Here is a 10,141-nt window from a genome sequence, read left to right as displayed (position 1 = left end):
AAAGCCAGACAACATATTTCCCAAATCTGTCAGTCAGTGTCAAAATGTTACAAGAGGCATAGGATAATACATTGAATTATTTTGTTTATTTGGCCTAAACTTAAATTAATGTTCTCATTTCTGCGTAGACTCTGCACACCTGACTTTGCAACAGGTGCGTAGGAGGAGAAGCACTTGGTCTAAAACAGGGGTGTCAAACTCAATTTCACTGAGGGCCACATCAGCAAAATGATTCATGTCAAATTTGCAAAGATATAAAAAATATGTCTGTGTAAATGCGTAACTTCTGATAAACTGACATTTTAACATGACATACATTTAAATTCACCTTGTCGCGGGCCACATAGAATGACATGACGGGCAGCATTTGGCCCCTGGGCCTTGAATTTGACACATGTGGTCTAAAAGGTTAATATTCAACCTTATACCTTTGACCTTCTTCAGGTACTTGAGGAAGGTCGAACGACTGAAACATTGTAAGAATAAAACTTAATCAAGAGTGAGACAGTGTGCGGGAGTTTCCTTAATATCTTAGACCTAAACTTAAATTAAACCTAAAAATATAAATGCATGGTTTTGGTTTTATGTAGTAGCAATTTAAACAAGCTCTAAACCAGATTTTCACTATTTCTGCTGAGGAAACAACATTTAAGGTGCACTATGTAATGTTTCTGATGGGGCCACTTGCTTGTCACCATTGAGAATTTATACCTCAAATGTTCCATTATGGCGTTCATTGGATCTATCTCCATTGAGACAAGCAGGTGACGCAACCAAACCAAGTTACAGGTCAAATCTATGGAGAGGTGAGCCAGCCCGCAGTAACTCCAAGGTAATAAATCAAATAGAAACGCTGCTTGTGATTCGGTATGGTTTCTATGTCTAGCCAATGACTCTGGCCTATAGAATATTCACATTTAGCGTGAACATAGAAAACCACGAGGTGATAGTAGACGGTGATGAAGCCACATGCGGCACCATTTTGGAGAAGAAACTCCATCAGTAACACTAGCTGAACTACTTTCTTTGTCCTAAATCTCACATTAGAAAAACATATTTGTAGCAGCTGAATGTGCCAAGGTCAACACAGACTTCCATACGTGATATATGCTGCATGTAAAATACTCAGCCCCATTGGAAGTTCTCCGTTTTTATTGCCTTTCAACATTTAACCGTGAAACAATTTATTTCAGCTTTGGAGGACTAATGCTAAATGGCTAATGCTAAATAAACATCAGAGTGTAAAGGCAAATGTACAAACACACTACCAGTCGAAAGTTTGGACACACTTTTTATTGTATTTTTCTGCTTTTTTTCCATGATTATTTACATTATAGATTCTCACTGAAGGCATCAAAACTATGAATGGACACAGATGGAATGCAGACTATAAACTCAAAATAACTCAAAACTGGCTTTGGACTAAAACAATTAAAAACCACCTTTTGCTTTGACACCTGGTTTGCACTTTTGGCATTTCTTGACCCTTACAAGCCACATCTGTGAAGTGAAAACCATTTCAGGAGATCATCAAGTTCACAGAGCTAAGGTCAGAGGTTTGCAGCACTGTCAACAAAGCAAAGGGTAGCTACTTTGTTGATCTGAAGAAAAAAAATAAAGAAAAACAACACTTAATGAGGAGGTGTGTCCAAACTTTTGACTGGTAGTGTATATAAAAATACGAAGACACAATGGAATCTTTAGAATGCACTTCACAAAAACAAAGAAGCAATATTGTATAATCTGGATATTTTGTGTAACTTTTGACAAACTTTTAAACTAAAGATGACACATTATGCATGATTTCCCCTCATCATTAACTCACTCGCACAGCAACCATACACGTTTGTTCATTGTTCTTCGTTTACGTCACTGCCTTTAAAATTCCTGTTTTCACCTACCCCCTATGCACGCCCACTGCTCTTACTTTGCTCTTCAGAGTCACTCAACCATTTTGGCACTAATTAAACAGGAACTGGAATGATTTGTACATATTTGATTCATTGTTCTACCTTACAATTTTTTAGTTTTCATTTAATCCTTATCTCTGCCCACTGCTCTGTAGCATTCACAGATGTCAAAAAATGCTATTAATCAACAAAAAAAACATGTGCATGAGCTGAATAAATACGCTGCTTGCCATTGTGAACTGTCCCGCTGAATGGGTGGAGCTTTGTACTTCACATCAATATTGCGGTTTACCATTGACAAAATACAAAACGACGCTTATGTTACAGCTTCAAAGTAAGTATCTGAAAAAGCGTAACATGTTTCCTTTAAAAACAGCAATGTCAAAGCTGAGGTTACACCAAAATAACCAATTCTGCTGTAAATGGCAGCAAAGTTAACCTCTGAAACAGCCCACCCTGGCTCATAGGTACACAGTGTAAAAACATGTCCACGGTTTGTTCTCTCGGAGTGGGAGCGCAGTAGCCCGTTCACGGCTCTGATCCTCGGAAAGCCGCCCGGAGGGACTGAGCATTTGAACAGTCTCCCCCCACGACTGCTCTGGGTACTGGTGGTCAGCTCCATCTGGAAATGCTCAAAGCCTCTACTGCTGCTGCTGCCATCACCTTCACTGTATTTCACTGTTTTATGGACCTGAGCGCTGTGGACCCCCTCGCTTCTCCCATCGGACCTCCTTTGGAAACATCAGCCCACGTTTTATTTACAACCTCCGCGCTAGGCCTGTTCCCGCCGAGGGAGTACTGTGCATAGTGGATGCGCAACGATATCTGCTCGAGAACACATGAGGAAAGAGCTTGCATACATAAGGGTTAGCTGATTTTGTTACATGTACACTATAGCTCTTGTCCCGCAGTGGTAAAATGTTTGACGTTTTCAAGATGCGATGTGCCCCCAAGCGTAACATTTGACTCCTGTTCAAGTTGTCCTGTAATCCATCAGAACATGTTTATTCTGGCGCATAACGATAAAACATGGGCAAAATCCTGCAATTTCACAGTAACAGATTTATGGGTCGAGCAAATATATGGGAGTTACACGTGACATGGGAAAAAGTCAAAATATAATGAGTATGGAATGGAGATTTTTACAGTTGAATTAGCAAATTTACAGCCATGTGTTGGTAGCTTGGTTTATTGTTAAGAAACTTGAAGTATCTTAAGTACATTTCCTTTTAGTTTTAAATCGTGATGTAATAGTCATCAAAACCTTTCTGAAATACTTTTTAGTTGTCATCTCTGAAACTAACAGCTATTGCTTTTAGATGTATTAAAAATCTTATAGTCTGACCTATATTTTTGTTCCATATTGCGACACGTTGTTGGCGCCGTCCTCCTATTCAGAGCAGTAGAACCACCGCGCCATCTGCAGTCCGACTTCTTCAGAACTGTAGTCCAGGTATGAGAAAGATGGTACGCCCCCTCGTCCGGATTTACAGTCCGGTGACCAAGTTTCCAGATCTCTAATGGCCTACCTGATCCAAAAAACATTTGTTGCTCTTTATGGCTATGATCTTATAATTGTCCCAGTCCATGAGGTGTCTCTCCTCTTTGCAGTGATTAAATGGCAGACTTGAACTGTTGTCGTTACACTTGACACTTACTGGTTTGTGTACATGACTTGGTTGTCTTTTGCTCGCATTCTTTTTTCCCAGTGTTGAATGGACAAAAAAGGTATTTCACATCCAACATCGCATTAGTGTCCATGATCTTTTCATCTTTTCTGTCCTTGGGGTGTACTAACAACCCGGTATTTTCACATAAAACTCTGAGATATAAAAAATTACTTCCAAATGCCTGAATAATGCATGATGTAACCTATATGCCATTAGCTTTAAGAAAAAAATTGACCTACGGTGAGCTATTCTGTACAAAATAGACTTTTAACCATGCACGAGTTGTGTACAATGACATTGCCATGTATAGTGTTTATAGACGTACATTTCTGCTTACCCCATGGATGCAAACATCTCAGGTAGCCTAAGTCAGCACTTCAGTGTGTGTGTGTGTGTGACATGCCCAGAGCCCCACTTGGCCACCTGACAACCCACTGTCTGATTATGAAGGCACTTTACTTGTATTAATATTAATGCCACTCCATTTTATTCCGAATGTCTGGCTGCCACTTGGACGCGGCGGCACTTTACAGTTTTAAACAGTGTGTCTGACAGGTCTGTGTGTAGGAGATTCACGTGTGTTTGAGACTGTGGGATAAATGTGGTTGTCATAGTGCACCAATCCTTCAAGTCCATTAGCGCTGGTACTTTTAAAGCTGACCCCTTCAGAGAATCTCTCCCCTGCTCACTCACAAATGCAAAATAGGGTTGGGATGATGGCACCAGTGGATTGTTGTGTGCTGGACGAAGGGAAGGCAAGAAATTTAGCTAGAATGAAATATGGCGCAAAAATCACATGTAACATATTACTTGCAAAAGGTTAAATTATGCCCGTGAATGTTTCTTCAACCAGTTCCAAGTTCTGATATCTTGACTGATTTAAAAAGGCTTTGGCGCAGTCTTCCTACTGATAGAGACAGGACAACAGCGCCATCTGCAGTCCAACTTCTTCAAGACAGTATCCAAGTATCACAGGCACGCACACGAGCAACAAAACACAAAGCAGAACAGGAGTAGCTCAAATCGGCTATTTCTGACCACCGCAAAAGAGAGGACCACATTATGGACTGGGATGAAGCAAAACATCATTGGGACAGAGGACAACAAACATTCTCGTTGGATTAAGGAGGAAATGTGCTCACGGGACTATAAACCGGAACGAGGGGGCTTTTTTTTATCTCACACACCTGGGATACTGTCCTGAAGAAGTCGGACTGCAGATGGCGCTGTCGTCCCGCCTCCACTGGTAGGAAGACAACGGCAAAACCTGTTTAAATCAGCTGACCGGACACGTCACACCAACATCTCGTGATCACTCCGAGGAAGACCGCTAGTGAGCAGTCGAAACTGTCAGGTCTTCAAACAAACTAAACCTTGTTCTGGAAAAGTAATCTATTAAAATAAATTAACGGAAGACCAGATGAACCTCATTGGCTCATACGACTCATGGTTAACTTTGTGCTGGCCTCAATGTTGTGCGATAAATTCCCCACTCTGACAACTCACTGAATATTTCGCCCAACTCTTCGCCCCCAATCTACACTTATTTACTGTCCAGTTTAATAAAGTAGTATCAATGTACGTGAATGGTACGGTGGAGTGTTTTTCCAGGGTTTTGAGCGTAAACTGTTCCACAACAATTCTCGTGTCAATCGTAAATACTGTATATGTGTTTGATAATACTGTAGATTCATTTCGCAGGCAGAGATCCTCTAAAGGTGCAGATTCGCATATAGATCAGACTTTGATCAGACATGTGTTCAGAGCATCAAATCCATTGGTGTCCAGCTGGAGGCGTTTCATGTGATTTTAATGGCTATCGAAATCGCATTTGGCACCATCATAGTGGAAGATTTGCAGATTTGTCTTAACAACTAGAGCACCAAAACTGAATCCATCCAATCAAGAGACCATTCAAACTCTATAAAACCCCAAAACATTTGCATTTTGCTGTTTTGCTACTTCACGACATGATGAGAAATTCAACTCAATAGTGCCCTGACGTTGCCCGACCATGCAGACAGTCCCTTCCACATCTTGTTCGAATCCAGAAGAGTGTGGAATTGGACCATGGAGCGTGACAAACCACCGTCCTAACTTGGGACAGTCCAACCACAGCCTCAAATTTTTAAACACACATCTCTTCTGAACTAAATATATAACTTTTACTTGAGATTAATAAGAGTTTGGTGTAATCTGTGCTGTTTGTTAGTCCTTGGCGTTATTTTTCGCCCCAATTTTCCCGCTACGTCACCATATTTGTTTGGACATAAACAGACGACGGCAATGCATTTCGATAATTTGTTTATCGGGGAGACAGAATACAGTTCCAAACCTGCACGTCTTTGTAAAGTTTGTGGTTTTGGCTGACCAGGTAAGCCTTTGACTCCCGGCAATAAAATCTGCAAGGCTAATTTGTTGCTACTGCTTTTGGGGTATCAAATTCCAATTCATTTTCTCATTCACACATGTTTAAGTTATAACCATGTTTCACTGTTCGAGCTATTCTGCAACGGTAAAGGACTTCCACAGTATTACACGTATCGTATAGGTGATGAGATGACAGAGCAGTACCAGTAGTGGCCCTCACCTCCCGCTGTGCCTCCGGAGTGCTTCTGCTGCTGCTGTTGTTGTCCTGTTGTTAGTTGTTGTGTAGGTCGTCCTCTCCTCTGCTGCCATCTGGGAAGTCTCTCTCTCCCCCCATCCATTACCACCGCCCTGGGACAGAACCCTTCAACACCGCACTGCCCCCGTGATCCCAGCTCACAGAGGTACAGACACACTAGTGCTCACATACAAGAAAAATACAGACAAAACACACTGGATGTATCTGTTTGTTCATCTGGACTCTGCACCATTAAAGGTCCAATCATAGTCTAAAGGTTCTGTGTTTTATACGTACATACCTTGAGTCTCAGTCATCTTTGAGTAAACCACACCCCTCTTCAGACCAATAAACACCTGGTTCTACCTTGTGACATCATTAGTCGTAGACCAGGAAGTGCTCTCCCTTGGTTTTTTTATTCATTTGATTTGACAGGACTATTGTTTTATGTATATAATTGCAGAAGTCACATTTTCTTATCAAAAACACAGAGTTGTGTTTCATTCATTCATGTTTGCTCAAAATGCTGTGGTGCACTTTGTAACATCATCAGGTGGTAATACAGAAAGTGTTGCCTAAAGTCTATTTATCTTTACCAGACTCATTGTAATCATTTTCCAGTATAATCTAGTAATCCAGCATAATAGGCCGTATAACTCTTCAAACCTGAAAAAGCTTGGTTCTACTTTGTGACATAATTAGGTGGCCATCCAGGAAGTTCTACCCATGTTTATAAAGGACATGTATAGTGGTTGTGTCTGATATATAGTTATAATCTATGACACAAGTTGATCATTCTGTTATAATTTGCACATTTTAAATCACAAAATTCATCTAAAACGAAAGAAAATAAAACTGAAGAATGGAGTAAGTACGTCACAGAGGGCGTATGACGATGGAGGTGTAAATGGGGACGGATATGGCGTCTTGAAAATTAGCGCATAAAGATGATTCAAACATGCACGAATCACTCCAAAAACAACTATACCATGGTTAAAAGCACTTAAAAGTAAATTTTGCATAATAGGTCTGCTTTAAAATCACTTCACTTTACCCTTTTGCTAAACTAATTTTGATAATTTCAGCATTAAATTAGCAGATATCATTTGTATGAATTGCTTCTCTACACAGTGCACCAGTAAATGCAAGCAGTACATTGGGATTAAGGCCTTTAAGGTTAGGGTGGAATTTTGCAACCTTAGCTTAGAAGGTTTAGTATTGAGTTGTGTTATGTGGCTGTGAAAAGGATAAATAAAACACACACGCATCGTATAGGGTAGATAGTTGTTGTGAATATGAGATCTGAAAGCTTCTTCCCATGTATTATACAAAACCCGCAATAGACAAATATTTACACAATTCCCTCCTAGACACAGTTGTAAAGTAGAGACACCTAATCTTTTTCTGGCGGCATGTGTACAACTAAAAATAGTAGAACAATATTGCTTCAAGTCTAATTAGCAAACCAGCACTGACGCCTCTGTTGTGCACCTGCTATCACCGCACAATCCAAACCGCCACAGCTCTCCAAAGGCAGAGGAGGAGAAGAGAAGGCAGGGAGAGGATGGGCGTCTGCAGGGTGGAGCTGAGTGCACAGCTCTGGGTTATCAAACTCATTAATCTACATGCCATAGTCAGAGAATGAATAATTGTGCGTTGAATTTATCTGCCACAGTGATAGCTACAACGTGCTCCTCGTGTGCCACCACCAGCAGCATTGTCTGGGTGCCTGGTAATTATTAGGTGCTTTGTCTTTGCTGGAGGTTGGAGGAGTTTGGGAAGGTGGGGAACGGTACACACGGACCAACCTCGGCTGTTCGGAAGGCGTCAGCTTTAAATCTCTTAATGTGGCGTGTAATATTGCACATAACGATGGATCTTCGTTGTGGGTTTTGTCAAATATAGCTTTTAAGAAGGAAGCTTAGAATGTAATACTAGTACATCATATTGTTGATTTACATATAAATGATAAGAGAGTCTCACAAACCCAACGTCATATTGTTTATATACACATGCGTTCATTTTCAGGCATATGGCTTTAGATCAGCTTTAGAACAGCTTTTTTTCAGATGGCAAAGAAAAAGTGAGGTGGACCGCCCAAGTGGAGCCAATCAGTGCGCTGCTTTTGTCTACTAAAAACATAAAAAAATAAAAAATACCAATAATACACAGGCGTTTCATTTTGTTATGGTTTCCTTTTAGAATAGATTTTGGAGGAAAGAACTACAAGAAATGTTGGGCATCCTCGTTTTAAAAGACCTTGACAAATGTCTATAGATGGTCTGATTAAACAGCAATAAAATGAATAGAGTGATGAGTTTGTAGGAAGAATGTGAAGAAGAATGAATGCACACTGTACCTAAATCATGTATTTCAGCTCTTTTGCGGGATCCGAATCTTTTGCATCTATTCTCTTCAAAGAGTCGTTCAAAACACTGGGTCTTTTTGTATTTATTTATATGACAAAAGCCAATGTGAGAACTCATTTTATCAACAAACTAATCACAGAGCGAAAAGGCTAAGATTTGTTTTAAATAGTTCAAACTGAGAGAGGGACTGTGTTTACACTTTGAAATTATGAAAATCTAAATCAAATGTTGCATTACAATAATAAACTAACTGTTATTATGATGCCAAATATGTTTTTTGTGCACAAATCTCTCACTTGTGTCGCCTGCTGTGCTTCTGTGCCGATTGTTGTGTCGGTTCAGTGTTAACCAGTTTAAAAATACATTAAAAAAAGATTTGGTTAGTTTAAAAAAATGTGATCCAGTTCCTACCGTTCACGTTAAGGAACTGCTCAAAAGAGTCGACGTGTTCATGAACATTACATCTCGGATAATCTGCTTCATCCCTGTCTAGATGCATTATGTTTTTACCGAATTTTTGTGTTTATTTTTTATTTCTCTTAAATAAAAAATAATTACATTTATAATTACGACTTTTTGGTCAAGCATTGTGATTGCGATTAGATTTGCGATGCCTGTTTTAACAATAGGATTCTCGCAAAAGTTTGTAAATGCATCAAGAAGAATTGCCCAAAAAACTGAAAACTGCACTGACAAACTAATACAAGATCAAGGCCAACTTCAGGTCATGGTCAGCTGTTTTTATGCGGAATACGACAGACTATTTTGTTGTTTGTGGGTAAAATTATGGCACTTCAAAAACTGTAGCCTCTGTGATTTGCTCATTGCATCCAGTCAAATATCATACCATATCAGTTCAGTTGTGATTAATCTCGCAGCTCTATAAAATACAATAATTAACTGAAAGATGAGAGAAAAAGGCTTCAGAGATATTGGGGCTGAAGTAGCTGTGACAATTCTTTGAGATTGAATTTATGCTTCAGATTTGCCCGTCCATATATATAAAAGTATTGAAGTTGAGGAGAGGTACTGTGCTGGGACGATTCTCTGGCCCCGTGCACAGACAATGAAACCTTTTGGGACCAGAGCAACATCCCAGTGGAACTCCAGTGTCTAGACTTATCCAGGTCTGAAAACCCATGTGGTGTAAACACAAGACACAGTGAGGGCAATGATTTAACATGATGTGGTTATGATCTACATTTTTTGTGTGAAAATAAGCTAAAACTGATTTTCACTACATCTATAACACTAGTAGTCTATATATAAATGTGTATAGGTTCTGAATTTTGACGTTTTAAAATATATCTGATATTGAGGTTAGATTTTAGTCTATTCATATCAGTTCATGACTAAACGCACTTTTATTTATATTTCTCAATTAATGCAAAAAAAAAAAAAAAAAAGGCAGTAGTATTTGCAGTATCTGGGTTCTTGAGGGTGTCATTCTAACATAGCATTTATATAATTCAGTTTGTCTTCTTTTTAATATCAACAGTTTTTTCTAATAACAAAGAAGAAGAGAACAAAAAACTGAGGGTTGTTCGGGATCCAGAATACAAACTTCAAACATGGTCAATCTCTCCG

This window comes from Periophthalmus magnuspinnatus, chromosome 3 (assembly GCF_009829125.3).
Source record: "Periophthalmus magnuspinnatus isolate fPerMag1 chromosome 3, fPerMag1.2.pri, whole genome shotgun sequence".
In the NCBI taxonomy this organism is placed as follows: domain Eukaryota; kingdom Metazoa; phylum Chordata; class Actinopteri; order Gobiiformes; family Gobiidae; genus Periophthalmus; species Periophthalmus magnuspinnatus.
The sequence above is the reverse complement of the archived record's forward strand: the minus strand, read 5'-3'. Positions refer to the sequence as shown.